The sequence below is a fragment of the Protopterus annectens genome, chromosome 4.part0 (genome assembly GCF_019279795.1).
Source record: "Protopterus annectens isolate FY-2018-M chromosome 4.part0, PAN1.0, whole genome shotgun sequence".
In the NCBI taxonomy this organism is placed as follows: domain Eukaryota; kingdom Metazoa; phylum Chordata; order Ceratodontiformes; family Protopteridae; genus Protopterus; species Protopterus annectens.
This window is the reverse complement of record NC_056733.1, coordinates 1178477211-1178494622: the sequence shown is the minus strand read 5'-3', so window position 1 is coordinate 1178494622 and position 17412 is coordinate 1178477211. Positions and strand designations below refer to the sequence as shown.

Here is a 17412-nt window from a genome sequence, read left to right as displayed (position 1 = left end):
GTGCATAATGCTTTGAGCAGACATGTGATGGATAATGCAACACACAAATTCACTTTCAGGGCTATAGTAAACATAAGGCTTACCACTAGAGGGGGTGATCTGAAGCATTTGACAGAATTAGCAGAATCCAGATGGATCATTGAGCTTATGGCCAATCGTAGACCAGGTTTGAATGATGTGATACCTGTTAAGCCCACCCTTCAAAATAGGCGGGCTTTTTACTGAATCCTATTGGATATGCACTAGTTTAAAAGAAGGGGTTGTTTTATTGTAATTTTATCTGATGAAGGAGAAGTCCAAAGCTCATCTTGTGTTTATGTGCAATAAAGATTTTAAGGAATAGCAGTGTCCTTGCCACGTTTTTTGGTGCATATTTGATTTTGGAATCATAGGCTGGACTTTGGTATAGTACTCAACTTTTTTGCTTTGATCTCTTGTAGTTAGTGATATTAAAATATAATCCTTTTTTCATGGCTTTGCATGACTTGTAAAGGAAAAAATTAGAAGTAATCAAAATTCCTAAATGCTTATACTAATCTACTTCCACTAGAGAGATAAATATATACTAATTTTTACCATTTTATTGGAAAAATACATAACGTTACATTTCCCTGTACTAAACAGTAGTCCAACAGATGTCCAACAGTTGCATATTTTAGTAGTTGCATATATGCATTCAAGGCTGCATAATATTTTTCTTTTGCATTATGAAACCTATCTTGCAATTATTAGTGTATTTACAAAGCAAGAAATCACTGAACTTTGGAATAGTGGCAAATACCATATTAAAGAGTACAGGCCCAAACACAGAATTCTGAGAAATTTCTGAATAAACTAGTAACTACTCAGACACATACACATGGTGTTGGGACTTGTAATATTGTGTGTCATATTTCTGATAATGTGTTTTCTATGATGCTTCAGTTGAATTGTCAGTGAATTCTTTTTTTCATAGTGCTTATATTCTGCACTTAAAAGTCAGACACATAGACTACTTGTTTATAAACTTAAGTGAAGCTATATTTTCTTTCCAAAAAGGATGAACAGATCTTTGAATTTTCCAAACTTTTATTAGGTTTCCTTGAGGTTGCTTTAACTTGATTCAGCAGCTGCAAACATCGAAAAGCTAACACAACTTGGTGTAAATCCTTAGCTCATCAGGTGGGTGGCCAACTAGCTCACCGATAGGACCCACAAGATCAAAAAAGGTGCCTCCACCTCTGACAGCAGACCTGTCACTAGTGGTGTTCCCCACAGATCTGACCTGGGACCCCTACTGTTTGACATCTACTTCTCAGAAGTCCAAGCAAAGACAAAAGGCCTGCGGCTGACTAAGTTTACGGATGACTGTAAGTTGGGTGCTGTCACTGACTCCCCAAATTATGTTAACATACTGTAAGAGGGTCTCACAGCAACAAATGATTGGTACCGAAGTCATGGCCTTAAGTTAAATGCAAAAAAATGTATCATCATACCATTTGGCAAAAAACACGGCCCCTAATGATTACCACATCAACAGCAACTCCCTAAGTACACTGCCTGTGGTGAGAGACCTGAGTACTCATGTTGACAACAATCTCACATTCGACCATCATTGGTTTATCTCATAAGTAAAGGGATTGCATCCAGAAAAAAGGAGGTTATTACCTCTCTGTACTCCTCCCCCATTAGGCCAATAATTGAGTATAACGTTTGGTATGTACCTCTCCAAACACCTGCACCACAGAAATACTTCACAGAGAGAATCCATGGCCTCCAAAATCTGTCCTATGTGGACAGACACAAATCACTTTCACTCTAATCAGTATCATACAGACTGCTCAGAGGTGATCTGTGTTTCTCCTACAAGGCAATATCAGACCCTGCCTTACTAGAGATGCTCCATATCCATAAGTCTAACTCGTCGTGCATTACCTGCTCAAAAGCCCTAAATCCAATATGCAACATCAACAAAACCTGCTGGAGAGACAAGTTTGTCTCCCAGAGGCTGCTCCTTCTCTTGAACAGACTTCCCGTACATGTCAAAAATAGTACCTCGCTGACACTGTTCAAGCACAACCTTGATGAATCAATGGGAAACCACAAATTTGTCCCATGGGTTCCATCTGTGTCCCTCATTGACAGGGGTGGCAGGTGCTGACTGAGGTTTCTTTTTTTGGGGATGAACTGTCAGCTAGGCTTGTAAGGCCTTAGGGCTATTAACCTAGTAACCTTCTATGATCCTATAAAAATACTCTTCTGTTCTTTGAAAACAAGAGTTTTATGAGTCTGCTTTTGAGGAGCTTTTCAATATTTAAAATCGTGTGTGTGTGTGTGTGTGTGTGTGTGTGTGTGTGTGTGTGTGTGTGTGTGTGTGTGTGTGTGTGTGCACGCGCACATACAAATATACACATTTGGACTCGTTCATTCTGTTGCTCAAATTGTAAGGTCATTTCTTCAAGCATTTGGTTTATCGAACATTCATTTTATTGGTTGTGTGTGTATGCCTGTAAATGTTTGTAGGTTAGGGTTTGTAGTCCCTCCTAGCCTTCTCCAACACCATAAACCATAATCGCAACAATAATAACATATCCTCTGCCCTCTTCTTGGATCTCTCCAAGGCATTTGATATGGTTGATCACCAACTTCTAATCCACACCCTGAAAACATTCTGTCTAGAAACTAAAGCTCTTCAATGGGTCCAATCTTATCTGAGTGGCAGACAGCAGGCTGTCCTTTGGCAAAACAAACTAGCTAACCTCCTACCCAACTCCCTTGGTATACCCCAGGTTCTATACTAGGGCCCCTTCTGTTCTCCATTTTCATCAATGACCTTTACACTGTTATCCCAAATGTCAGCTGTATCCAATACACTGATGACTCCACCCTGATCTGCTCAGCCACATCTCAGACAGAACTATGGTCAGCTACCCAAAACACCTTGAGCATAATAGAAAACTGGCTTTCTGGTCATCGTCTGATCTTAAATAAAAAAAAAACTGTAACTTTTCTCACCCACTCATAGGTCTACTGCATTTACCTTTACCATAAAATCCAATAATGGCACTATAATCTCCTCAGACACCTCTATAAAACTACTAGGTGTTATCATAGATAACAATCTTAAATTTGACCTGCGTCAAAACCATCAATAAAAAACTAGGGTCACTTTACAGGATAAAAGCCTTCTAAACCCCACCTGCTAGAATTGCCATAGCTCGCTCTCACCTACTTTCATCTCTTCTGTACACATCCCCTTTACTGTCTAATTTAAACAAGTCTGTCCTCAACAAACCCTTTATCTGCTACAACCACATTGCCAGATTTGCCACTGATCTCCCTTATAGGACACACCACTGTATCAATCTAAACCAGCTTGGGTGGCTAGAACTGCCCAGCTTGATCCAGTATAACCAACTGATTATGGCACATAAAATCCTTTACAATCCAGACAATACTCCTACACAAAAAAACATGATCACCCCTATAACAATCCCAGACCTCTTTGATCTTCTAACAGACTGCTAGTTCAGACTATCAAAACTAATAACTCAGCCGGTGACTCTCTCTTTGCCAACTCTCCAGCTAGATCCTGGAACTCACTCCCAGCTGATATTACTTTACTTACCACCCTGAGTCAGTTTAAGATATGACTCAAACAATATTTGACACTAAACTGGCTATGTCAATGTATCAAACCAGACTAACTTTCCTCTACTATGAGTTAATGATTATAATATAGCTGAGTTGTGTTACTTAATCTGGATTTACACCCGGGATTATCTCTAACCTTGGAATTTGTATAACTTGTTAAGTATGTAACCACTGTATATATTGTATCTGTAAATCTTACACCCAGGATTATCTCTAACCTTGGAATTTGTATAACTTAAGTATGTAACCACTGTATATATTGTATCTGTAATCTTACACCCAGGATTATCTCTAACCCTGGAATTTGTATAACTTGTTAAGTATGTAACCACTGTATTTATTGTATCTGTAATCTTAACTGCTTTTCTTGGAGCTTTTCTCCCGAGCCTCTGCTGAAAATGGACATGAATCCAGTCAGACTAACCCAGTCAACAAATGTAAAATAAATAAATAAATGTACGGGTGATGGAGGGGATTTATTTAACGGTGTGTATGTATGCATGAGTGTGTGTGGCTGTGTGTGTGTGTGTGTGTGTGTGTGTGTGTGTGTGTGTGTGTGTGTGTGTGTGTGTGTGTGTGTGTGCTCTCAGCCTGTCTTGTTTAGTGGTAGTCAACACGAATACAGCGTACTCCACCAAACCTCCAAGATCAAAACTCTGCTCCACTAGTAAATAGGTGCTTTTATGTGTGTATCTCTTTAAATTCATTCACTGTTTTTGGTGCCTTTTCATGTTTAAAAAGAAAGTGAAGTGGGTGTATGATTAGTTTCTCATGAGGTTCATACTTTACTGAATGAAAGAGTTTAAACTTTTAATAAAATTAAGGTTTGTGACTACTGGAGCATCTTGTTGTTTAGTGGTAGTGTTATAGAAAGGGTTTTTACAAGGTAAGGTGTAGGGTTAGGGTTAGCACATATTACTAAAATGGGTGGGGAGGTTTTTAATGTAAGGTATAGAGTTAGGGTTAGGTGCAGGAACAGGCCTAGGGTTAGCATGTACTATTAAGGTGGTTAAAGGGGAGGCTAAGCCCTCCTGCACCACCTTAATAATATGCACCAACTCCACACCTTACCTAACAATACCATTAATCAGACACATTAGAGGCTGGTGTCATGTAGGTGTTATAGTGTAAAGATCTTAAAGGAAGTTGCTTTCTTTTTGCAATCTTAGCTAAGTTCAGTGTTTTGAGTGTTCAGTAGTGTGATTCATTACTGTCTGGTGTCTGATGTTTTGGGATATTGCGATAATATGATACATTATGTGTGTATATGTATGTAGAATATATATATATATATATATATATATATATATATATATATATATATATATATATATATAGAGAGAGAGAGAGAGAGACATACCTCCCAAACTATTTGCACAAGAAATCTGGACGAAGCCTAAAATAATGGGGGGACAAAGGCCCCAAAATAAAAACAAATGCTAAATATTGTTCTTATAATGTAAAAAGTTGATAGAATAACAGGATCTGTGTTAGCATACATTTTCTGAAGATTATGAAATCTGAAAGTCAAATATATACCATTATTTAGTGACTTCAGTCCTCAGTGATTTGCCAGAAAAATACAAATTTTATGAGGAACAGACTGAAAATATGAGGCAAAAATCCTGACATTTTGTGAAAATCTGAACAGCTGACAGGTATGTGTAGACATATTAAATGGCAATCATTACAAAACATACAAAAAACTATTGAGGTTGTTAATGTTGCTAGGATGTTAGAATTAAGTTAATTTACAAAGCCACCAAATTATCTAATATCAATGTTTTTTAACCACAATACCAAAAGAAGCCATTATTATATAGCAGTCTTTCAGGTAAGATATGAGGAAAATTCAACTTCTCATTGTCTACCATCATGCCCGTTGGCTATACTTCACACAGGAGCTCTTCAATACACGTCCACTATGAAATGTATCTACCTAATGTTAGCCCACCATCCTGCAATTGAAAACATACATTACCAGTTCTGCTGGATCCACAATGTTTAAATCTCCACTGATAAAAGTCAATTTTAATGTGGTGGAATAATGGAATGAGAACTTGAAACTATGTTGCCAGCACACTTTAATAATGGAACAGAAGAATTGTCATTCTTATGTTAATTTTACACAGTAGCAGTTGTCAATCCTAAAAGAACTGCCTCAGTAACTCAAGGGATCTTTTACATATGCACAGAATTTTGTTTTCCTCATGGAAGTTAAAGAAATGGGTAATGATGACTCCTGGATGCTTTCCTATAATGGAAGATCTCCCTAATGGTACATACTGCAATCTGTCACATATGGCATTTGCAGATTCTAGCATTTCCAACAACTCTTCTAGTCAACAGAGAACACACAGTTTTGGACCTCAGTCTTTTCTGGAAGGTTAAAATCTCAAAAGTCGATTTAAGAGGACCTGTTTTCTTCATCATCTAGCTGCTTCATTGGTGAGCATTCTGCTAGAAGAAGAATTCTACCCACTGTTCCACCTCATGCACTCGTCCACCTACATCCATTATCAACAGATCTAGACAGTTCAGATTCATTCTCTGCAATAGCTGCTTTGATTTTAGCAAACTGGCAATCTGCAAAGGACAGGAAATCTGTGGTGTTATTTTAAGTCACTGGTTGCATCTATTGCGTTTCCTCGAACCTTTTTAGTGGAAATGAATTTGAGTTGAAGATGAAGAATGAGCAGACCCCATGGCCAGGAGGTCTGGCTTGGATATTGGCTGAGTGCATGAGGCTACACCATTACTCTAATTCTACCCACAAAAACAGGTCATCATTTAAATTCCAAGCTTTGTTGAATTGATTTCTCATAGGCTATCTAACGTAGTCTGACAATCAAAATAAGTACTTGCATGCAAGTGTGTGTGTGTGTTTGTGTGTGTGTGTGTGTGTGTGTGTGTGTGTGTGTGTGTGTGTGTGTGTGTGTGTGTGTGCGTGTGTGTGTGTGTGTGTGTGTGTACATATGGGTCTACTTGTATTTACCAAAAGGCCAAAATACCGATGACCACAACGCAGAGATGAAAATCATGAAATACGGAATCACAAATCAGGTAAGTATGTATAGGGCAAGTGAATACTTGCCAAAACAACAGTAACTAACAATGCACCATCTAAAACCCACCTAGGTGGGGGCCTACACACCCCACACCCCCTAATTATATATGCCAACTCTGGATTGCACTACAACAGAGAAATGGCATAATTCCCCCATCAGATAAGTATTCATTTGTCCTGTGCATACTTACCTGAGTCATATATATGTCTCCTGAATTTGGATGACACAGCAAAATATCTACAGCTGTTTAATCAACCACAGTTGGTTGACATATGCAGATTGCTGACAGATGTGTTAGATCAACAATCATATTTTTCCCCCGGGATTTTGTAATCTCGGAGTTAGTATGTATAATTAGCAGGGGATGAGGGGTTACAACGGGGGTCTTGCTGCCCTGCAAAACAAGAAGTTATTTGTTTTTTGTTTTTGTATGCAGCAAGGATTTTTCTCATGCACTTGCAGTTGGTTGACATTTTTGCCATCAACTTTTTGTTGTGTCGACCCGGGTAAGTAATCCTATAAATGTGTGTACATATATATATATATATATATATATATATATATATATATATGTATGTATATATAAAACCAAAATGAACAGCAGGGTCACCAAATAAATGATTCTAAATATTTAATTTCATTTAAGTATTTGATTTGTTTGTACTTTGTTTTATTCTTTATTAAATTTAGACTTTATATTCAGGTTTTAAAGATTTTATCCTTTAGATATGTGTGTGTATGTGTGTGTGTGTGTGTGTGTGTGTGTGTGTGTGTGTGTGTGTGTGTGTGTGTGTGTGTGTGTGTATGTAAAATATATATATATATATATATATATATATATATATATATATATATATATATATATATATATATATATATATATATATATACATATATATATATATGCATACATATATATATATATATATATATATATATATATATATATATATATATATATGCGTACACATATATATATATATATATATATATACATATATATATATATATATATATATATATATATATATATATATATATATATATATATATATATATATATATATATATGTGCATACATACATACACACACACACATTTTATATATATATATATATATATATATATATATTACTTACATAGATATAGATGTATCATATCTGATGCAGTGTGTCTGTGCTACTCTTTTTAGTTAATCCTTGCTGCTGAAGCTCACCAGGGCTAGTATCTTTTTACCTTTCCTGATAACTATATTTTCAGCACAAATACTGCTTTCCTTATTACTTCTTTTGCCTTTTTTTCAGTACAGTTTATAACTTTGCAACAAATTTCATCAGGCTTTTAGAACACAAGAGCAGTGAATTTCTGCCTTAGGGTATAACTTTTAGAAGTTGCATCTCCAATTTTTCCAAAGCTTGATGGAAAATGATAACCTGATGTGCAGAAAATCAGTTTCCAGCAGAATTCCACTTTTCCATCTAGAAGCTGTTTAGCTTTGTGCTTGGTTCAAATACTATAATATAAAAGACCTGGCTTGTAGATATTCTGTTCTCTATTCAGTTCTCCCAATGCCTCTGACTGATTAAAACATCTGAGATGTGAAGTGTCCAACCTCTGGCACCACGCTCACATCCTTACACATTCCAAAACATTTTCTGAAAAAAATAGGTTAAAAAGCATAGTCTGAACACAAATATCTTCTAAACAGTGCATGCTAATGTGCAATACAAACAGCACGGTTACCAGTACAAAGTTTTCTTTACAGTCATAATACCCAGTGTATTCACAATCATTATATCGGTACTGTAATATAGTATAATGCACACAAGCCCAAATTATACTTTTCTTTATTGTTTCACAAACATCTTATAAGCACTACAACCTCAACATACAGTGCCACAGAACTTTCGCTTTCATGCATCTAAGCTAGAACTTTAAAAATATGGCAAAATTTCATTGATGGCTATTTACGTATTCAGATATTTGCAGACATATGAAAAATATGCTTATTTAAATAATTAAAAATATAAGTAGCACTAAATATCGCTCAAGATGTACAGTTTACAGAGCAAATATCAAAGACTGCTTTCATCAACATCATCTAAGGTTTCAGCTGATGTCATGAAATGGTTTATAAGTCACTTGGTTTTGGAAATGCAAATGTACACATAGAATACTGGATATATTCATAATTACTAGCAAATAACTAGTAGCCGGCCCAGTGCAGTATATTAATGATGTCAGTCAATGTATTTTTCTGTCTACAACCATGACATTTCACACCATGCCAGTCTCTCAGTTGTGAAAATATGACTGTAAATATGAAAACATGAACAGCAGTTGAAAAACAGTGATAAAATCTTTATTGTAGGTCATTGCATTTTAACAATCTTGGTATCACTTTGCTACCTACACCCTGCCTTTTCTTGTACTGCCTATTATTAAATAGCAAATCACTTACTTAAGGAAGCCAGCCCCTAAAAATGTGAGGACACCACACAAAAAAATAATATATGGTTGAAAAAGCTAACTTCAAACTTTGCATTGCAATTTTATCAGCACTTATTATAGCATACAGTTCCCAATCTGCTTGTCTTCCAGCCCCATTCCCAATGTATTAGTCAAAGCAACAATAAAAAATACCTCTGTGAACAGAAATAATTTTTTTTACAAAATTTACCACTACTGGCCTTAGCACCAATGCTGTGCCTTCCAACTTCTTTCAAAGAATGCTCTTTTTTCATTAATACTGATTAGCAGAGTGTTCCCATCTCACTATTTTTATCAACCTCTATACTGTACAAGTACCATAGTTCTCTTTTAATTTCACAATAACTTCTATCTGGTACACTGCTGAAATTTACTGAGTTTTAAGCCCAGATTAAATTTGCATATACAAAACTAATTCTAGTCTGATGGTTTGTGCAGAGGACGAAAAGCTCTGAGCTGCTAATAAGCTGCTTCCACCCAGGACACAGCATTTAATTCCTTCCTCCTTCATTTACTGTGTGACTCTGAACAAGTCACTTAACCAGATAATGCTCCAAGGCCACCCCTGAAAAGGGATAGCTGTATCTAGTAGGCTTACCTGTTCAACAAAAAGCTAAGATAAAAAAAAACAATCCTAGTTCGTTTTTCTACAGCATTATTTTTCGCTGTTTTAGCATGCAACATTCTGACTTGCAGCAATGAGCACCTCCAGCTACTTCTTAAGGTTCAGATGGGAATATGCTGTGCAATTAGTAGCTTTGAATTTGTTTTTATATGCTACATACTGCAAAACCTTTGTCATATTGAGAAAGCTCACAATTGCTCGGGCTACTTCTCTTACAACATAGTTCATAAGATTTGTGTTACGGCAGTACTTTTCAAGATATATTTTCATGAAGGAACATTAATAAATTCAGTATGCAATTTCAACAGATACAACTTTGTTATTTATTTATTTATTTCCATTTGTTGACCAGGATAGTCCTGCTGAGCAAAATTCCTTTTCAGAGGAAGCCCAGGAAGAAAATCTCAGCATGTACGTATTAAAACAAACATAAAATATTAAAAATATACCCTGCAATTCATATTAAAACATAAAAATTAGAAAAATAGCATGTGATTACAATTTTAAAACTATCCAATGTGGGTTTGAAAAACACAAATGTTTCTAAAAGCATATGCATATGCATGAACAGGAGAAAAGAATCAAATAACACACATACATACGATATGTACAAAAATAGGGCGCATACATTCACATGGTGGCCATACACAAGGAGAAAAGAAAAGGCCTGTACTTATGTGATGAAGTAGTAGGAGTATCCAGGTGTAGAGCAACAGCACAACCAACAGTTGGACAGGTATTGTTTGAGAATGGCTTTAAAGGATTTCAGGTTTTGTAGATTTTGGGATTTAGTTGTAATGTTGTTCCACAGTTTAGTGACATAACTTATGCAAAGTGAGTCACCAGCTATACTTTTAGAGTTAGTAGGAATCTGGAGACATTTATTTCCTGACTGCAGTTCCCTTGCAAGTTAGTAGTGCTGGAGAATGTTGTTTAAATATGGAAAAATTTCTGAGTTTATAAATTAAGTTGTGTGCAGTAACAAGTTGTGTGCAGGAGGCAAATTGTGGAAGCTCAATCCAGTGTAACTGTTTAAAGGCAACAGAGTGATGAGTTCTGGGTGGAAAGTTAGTTGTGACTGTAACTATCTTGTTACAGCAGCATCCAGTTTCTAGTTTCTTTATACAAGTAGAATGCAGGTTAGTATGAATAGGAACTGCATAAAGAAGTGATGGGAGAAGATAGGAAAAAGTTATGGTTTTCCTAGCAGATTCTGAGAGATATGAACTAGCTCAACAAGATGCACCAAATGTTGGTGTGTTTTTTTAATGTCTTGAGAATTGTTCTTTCGGCTTTTCCCGGTTAGGGGTTCACAGCGGAACTCTGGTCCACTAATGATTGGCAGTAGATTTTTAAGGTGCAGAGGTGCCAGCCCGACACCCAACCTTCAACGAAGGTATGCCCATTCACGCATGTCTTTCGAACGCCACTTGACTGTGGAGAGGACATGCAGACTCCACACAGAAGGCGCTCCAGCCGAAAATCGAATGGCAGAACCTCTTGCTGTGAGGCAACAACACTACCACTGCATCACCGTGGCTTTTTAATGTCTTGAGAATATGTTGCTCAAATCTTACATTTCATTCTGTAGTAACACCCAGCAATTTAGTCTGTGATACTATTTCTATTTTAGTGTTGCCCTCTGATATAATGCTAAAGCTTTGTTTTTGGCTCTGGTAATGATTTTGGTAAGAATAGCATTAAGTTGGTTTTGTTTTCATTTCAGAATAGGTTGGACATGTGTAACCATGACAAAGTAGATACTACTGACTCTTGAGTGACCCTTATGTGCTCAGCTCTTAACATAATGTACATTATGTTAAGAGCTGAGCACATAAGGGTAGAGGTATCTTCATATTGCACTATGCTTGCATTTTTGGTTCCAGTCTGGAGATCATTTATCAAGATGTTAAACAGTAATGGGCTTAGGACTGATCCTTGAGGAACACCAACAAGGAGAAATGCCATTTTACAGCATGCTGCCTATTTGCTAGGTAGCTCTGAGTCCTTAAGAGGGATAAGTGATCAAGTCCTAAGCAAGTGAGTCTGGTTAGTAATTTTTCTTTTTTGTTCAAACAGTTTTTATTAATTTCTAGAAATAGCAATAAATTAATACATGTGTATATTAAGTAAATTATTCTAACAAACTATGTATAATATTTAAAATTGGCCTAAATAACAAGAACAATCTATTAATAAATTTTTGCTATACAACAACAAACATTTCAACTTCACTCTCTATTAGGAGAGGAAACAGAGCTAGACTTTAATGTTACAATAACAGAAAGAATTTTCTTCCAAGGGTTGTTGGTCCATTTTTTAGGAAAAATTCTTAACTCTCTGATTTTTATTTCCAGTAGCACTGTTTCTTCCAGTAAAATCAGAAATTCTTCATTATTGGGCTCTGAGGATGATTTCCATTTTCTTGTAATACACTTTCTAGCAACTGCTAGTATGGTGCAGAGGAGGTATAACTTATTTTTAGACATTTCATTTACTTCATCAACATTCAGCAAAATCAAAGACTTAGTATAAATGTGTCTGTGAAGATGGCTTGAAGAAGTTAGTGATCTCATCCCAATATTTTTTGATTTTATTACAATCATAAATTATGTGGGACCAATCAGTTTTGCAACTTAGTGAGCATCTGCAACATGAAGTGTTTGGGGAAGGATTTATTTTGGCTATCTTATTAGGAGTATAAAAAGCTCTATGAAAAAGTTTCTACATGAAAATCTTCCATGATTGTATATTACAGGTTAATTTGGTAGAGTACAGCAAATTAGTTTTGCTTTCAATTGATAAGTTAATTGCATGTCATTTACTGATGAATTCCCAGAATTTTTGCTTAGGATTAACTTTATAATTTATTAAGATTTTGTATAATTTTGATGTTAAATTTGTCCAGTTATGAGTATTATAAACCATTTCCTGTATGAAGAATATTAATTTAGGTTTGGTTTTAAAGGAAGAACTGTTGATTATTCTGCAAAGTTCTTGAGCATAAGACAGAATACTTTAAAGAACAAGCCAGTCTGTGGTTGGGATATCAAATATATTTCCTATTTGTTGTATATCTAGTACTGACAAGCTTTTTATACAGTGTTGCCAACAAGTTAAGTTTTTTAATTCCCAGTCATTAAAAATACGTTTATGGATTTTGTTAGGGAAGTTTTTTGTAATTCTGAAGGGAATTAGCAAGTCCCACCATAACTTTATATGAATGCTGGAATTGATGAAAGATCTAAATAGACTGAAAATGTAATTTACATCATTTAAATTAGTGGGCTTTGCCATATTGTATTGTAGATTAGCACATAGTATATACCAGAATGTATTGACTTGATCATTTAACAGTAGTTTTTTTGCTTTTTTGTTTTCATTTAAAAAGATGGTAGTATGACGTGTTTTCCAAGCAGAGGAAAAAATAGGGTCTAGCCATTTAATAACTATTTTGAAAATTGAAGTCTTGAAATATGTTTCTAGAGCCAGGAAGTTGATTCCTCCTAATTCCCAGGGTCTAATATGATGAGAGTAGGCAATCCTATTTCTTTTTGGGAACCAGAGAAATTTTAATAATATGTTATTAATGTCTTTTAGGAGTTCTATATTTGGTAACATAGGAATAGCTTGTGCTATGTAATTTATTTTTGGAAGTAGAACCATCTTTATTAATTGTAATCTGTCCTCAAAGTTTAGGAATAGTCTATTCCATTTGACTGAGCCGAAAAGGCCCTTTTTCAGCAGAGGCCTGGGGAGAAAAGCTCCACAAAGAAAAATTACAGACACATTTAGTTATTTAGACATGATCAGTATACACACAAATTACAAGAGACATGTTTTTACAGTAGTATGCGGCACATAAACAGTTACATTGGAGAGAACAAACAAAAAAATATTAATTTTAAAAATAAAAGTAATTGATAGATTTGTGGTGTACAGCTGAAATTTGGAACATAGGTAGAATACATACATAGTACACAGGTACAGTACATACATTGTAGATTAGCCAGTGCTTCTGAGTAAGATTGAAAACTATTATCAAGTGCTCTAGATTTAGTATGTATATGTTATCCACTTTCACTAGCCTGGGGAGCAATCATCGCACTGCCAACTTTGCTTGAGATGTTGCCTGATGAGGTCTTTAAAGGAGGCTTTGGATAATATGTTTTGAATGCTAGTAGGGACAGAGTTGCATTTTTTTAGCCACTGAACTACTATATAGTGCATCTCCAAAGCTATTGTAGCTGTTGGTGACTTCTAGTAGTAGTTTGCTTGATGATCTAAGATTTTAATGGTTTCTGAGGTAAAAGGGCCATGTTTCACGTAAGCAAGATTGTTTTTATATATATTTTTTTATCAAAGATATGAAGTGAGGGGGGAAATCAAAAATTTCTAAAGCTTTAAAGAAATAATCCCATTTTAATGTATCAAATGCCTTTTCAATGTTGAGTGCTATTAAAAGGGCTTCTCTGTTATCTCTATTTAAGATGTCTATAAGAGTTAAGATTCTTTGGATATTGTCATAGGTATGTCTGTTATAGATAAATCCTGTTTTAATCTTCATTTATAATATGTATTAAAGATTTTTTGATTCTATTAACTAGGATAGACATGAACATTTTATAATCATTATTAAGTAGTGAAATTGGCATGTAAGAGCTACAATGTTTCGGACCCTTATTTTCCTTTTAAAATGGGAGTAATTAATGAGTATCTCCATGAAGGTGGTATTAAGTTTTGCGCTTGTATCTCATTTAGGGTTTTGTGATAGAGAGATATAACCGAAGATGGCAATATCTTGAATACTTTAATTATAATTCTATCAATTCCAGGAGCTTTGTTGTTTTGGGTTTCTTTAATTTTATCAACTATTTCCTTAAGGGAGATTTGTTTTTGAATATCTAGTTTTCATTTTTCTGGAATTCTATTTATGTTAGATAAATTTGTATCTAAATCTAATGAAGTGAAATGTGTATTATCATTCAATTGATAATCAGTATAATGATACTTAAAGGCTTCAAGAATGTCACTAATGTCTGAGACTGCTTTACAATTTCTCCCTTCATGCATATGTTTTGTAATATTATTTTCAGTTATTTGCCTTTTACATCTCATTGCTAGATTATGGGAATGTTTTGGTGACATCGAAAATGAATTAATTTTTAATTTTTCTAGAGCCAGGTTAGTTTTATGAGTTAACATTTCATTATATTTTTTATTTAAGTCTTCAATTGCTTTTTTGTTCGTAAGTGAATCTTTTGATTCATCATTGTTAGTATCTATGATTTTTTTTGTAATATTATGCAATTCCGATTCCCATTCTTTTGCTTTATTTCTAAACCATGAAAGAATTTTACCATGAAGATATGCCTTCAATGTGCTAAGTTTGTTTTTCCTAGCTGATTGGTTTGTTAGAAGTATTATATTTCAGAGTCTAACCAAGGTTTAAATTGTTTTAATTTAGTAATATATGCCAGTGTTTTTGTTGTAAAAATGTATCTTTTAAAATCTGTTTCAAGTTAAAGGATAAGTGAATTATTGTCTGATAAAGAACAAGGAATTATAGAGAAATTGATTATTTTCATGTTCAAATCTTGGGATATGTAAATTTTGTCAATTCTAGTTTGAGTGTCAAATCTGTAATCTCTATGAGAAAATAGTAATGAGTTATTCTCTTTATATATGTAGGTATCAATTAGATTCAAATTCTCACTCCAGTTTTTGAGAATTCTCCCTATAGGAGTAAGACGAAGATGTTTTTTATTAGTGGTCTCAGAGCTATCTAAAATACAGTTAAAGTCTCTTCCATATATCACATTGCCCTTATGGACTTTGTTAATGAGTTCTAGGTGTTTTCTAACTGTTTCTATCCCTATAACAGGAAACCAGTATGTATTGACCAATGTCCAAATTCTATTATTGAATTTTATTATTACAATAGCTATAAGTCCTTCTTTGTCTTTATAATTATAAATAATTTGAGTTATAATGACATTTTTCTTCCAAAGTATTAAAACTCCCCTAGCTTTTTCTTGTATGAAGAATGAGATAATATTATATATTCCACTGGGTTCCAGCCGAAATTATCATTTAATTTGAAATGAGATTCTTGGATAAATACAAGTTGCGCTTTGTTTAATTTTAGATATCTTAGGAGATTAGATCTTTTCCTTGGATTATTTAATCTGTTAACATTTAGAGATAGTAATGTTAAATCCATCTAATACTTTACTTGTGAAGTGATTAAGATTTGAGACATATTCCAATATTTTCAGTTATAAAGAGTGCATAACATTTTTGTTTATGTTAGTAATGAACAATATAATCAGATTAGTTCTTCCTCATAAAGACTGAAAGAAAAAAATAGATTTAGGCCAACAGAATAGAAAAAAAAGATAATGAAAAATGATTGAGTATAAATAACCAAACAATTAAAAAAATTAATGAATCCCACTAACCAACATGGAGTGGAATGCACTCCTAATCTGAAAGAACAGAAATATTCTATCAGATTATCCCTCATGACAGACAAGAGAATACTGTTGTAATTGAGAGCCAAATAGAAGTTCTAGGAGAAGTTATGTTACTTGAAGTAAAGATAACAGTTTCTATATTTGGTTAACTAATTATATAAGAATATTACAATTCAAAGAAGGAAATGAATGTAAATCTCATGTAACATTTCAATACCCTATGTCTAATATGAAAATATAAAGTATATTAGATAGTAAACACACAGATTACAAAAAAATAATTCCTTGTAAAGTATTTACTAGTTTCAATGTTAATCAAAAGAGAAATAAGTAGCCTAGCAAGAAAATAAGAATAATGATTTCCATTCATTTTTTATACATATCTGGAAAATCAAGGAAGCATATTTGTTAAACTATATATATATATTAAACCTATAGTCCATTACAGGCAAGTAGTAACAATCAGATAGGGTTGTAACAATTCACTTTGACTAGCATGCAACAGATTGTCCATAACATTTTTAAGTATAGTAATTGACTTATCATGAGTAATAATATAAATGTAGCTGGAGGGAGTATATAAAGGCCCTTAATGTCTGGCTATTAAAGTTAGAGTTATAAATAAAGAAAAATTAACAGTTTAAATATTATGACAGTTCTAAAACCTTGAGACAAGGTCATCTTTACTGTAATAGACAAATTAAACATATGTGAGGTAACCAATTATGCCCTTAAACATCAACTGAAACTTATTGTGGTGAAGCAGATACACCAGATTAATTAGTGAAATTAGTCAATATTTGATATGACATACAAGTATTTATGACTCCAGATGAACACCTAACGAGCATTGTTTGAACACAATTATCTAGTAAATTATATAAACAGAGGGGGGAAAATATGAATGCAAATGGCATGTAATATCTAGGAAAAGTCTCAATTTTAGGTATATTTAATGTTAATATCTTAGGGCTTTTTCTTTTTCGAATCTCTGACAGGAGATTCATAAACCAAGCCATAATTATATTATCAAAGTATTTCAAACTTATATTTGACCAGATGTCACAGCCCTGGAATCTAGAAAAGAGGGATAAGTTTAAGACAGTCAATATTTGATGGC

The 17412-nt window shown here is 34.1% G+C and overlaps 1 protein-coding gene across 2 annotated transcripts in view; it reads right to left on the bottom strand.

The window, feature by feature from the left end:
- The window catches only part of NSG2 (neuronal vesicle trafficking associated 2), a 1037752-nt gene that overhangs the window by 776522 nt on the left and 243818 nt on the right, over positions 1-17412 (bottom strand). The window lies entirely within an intron of this gene.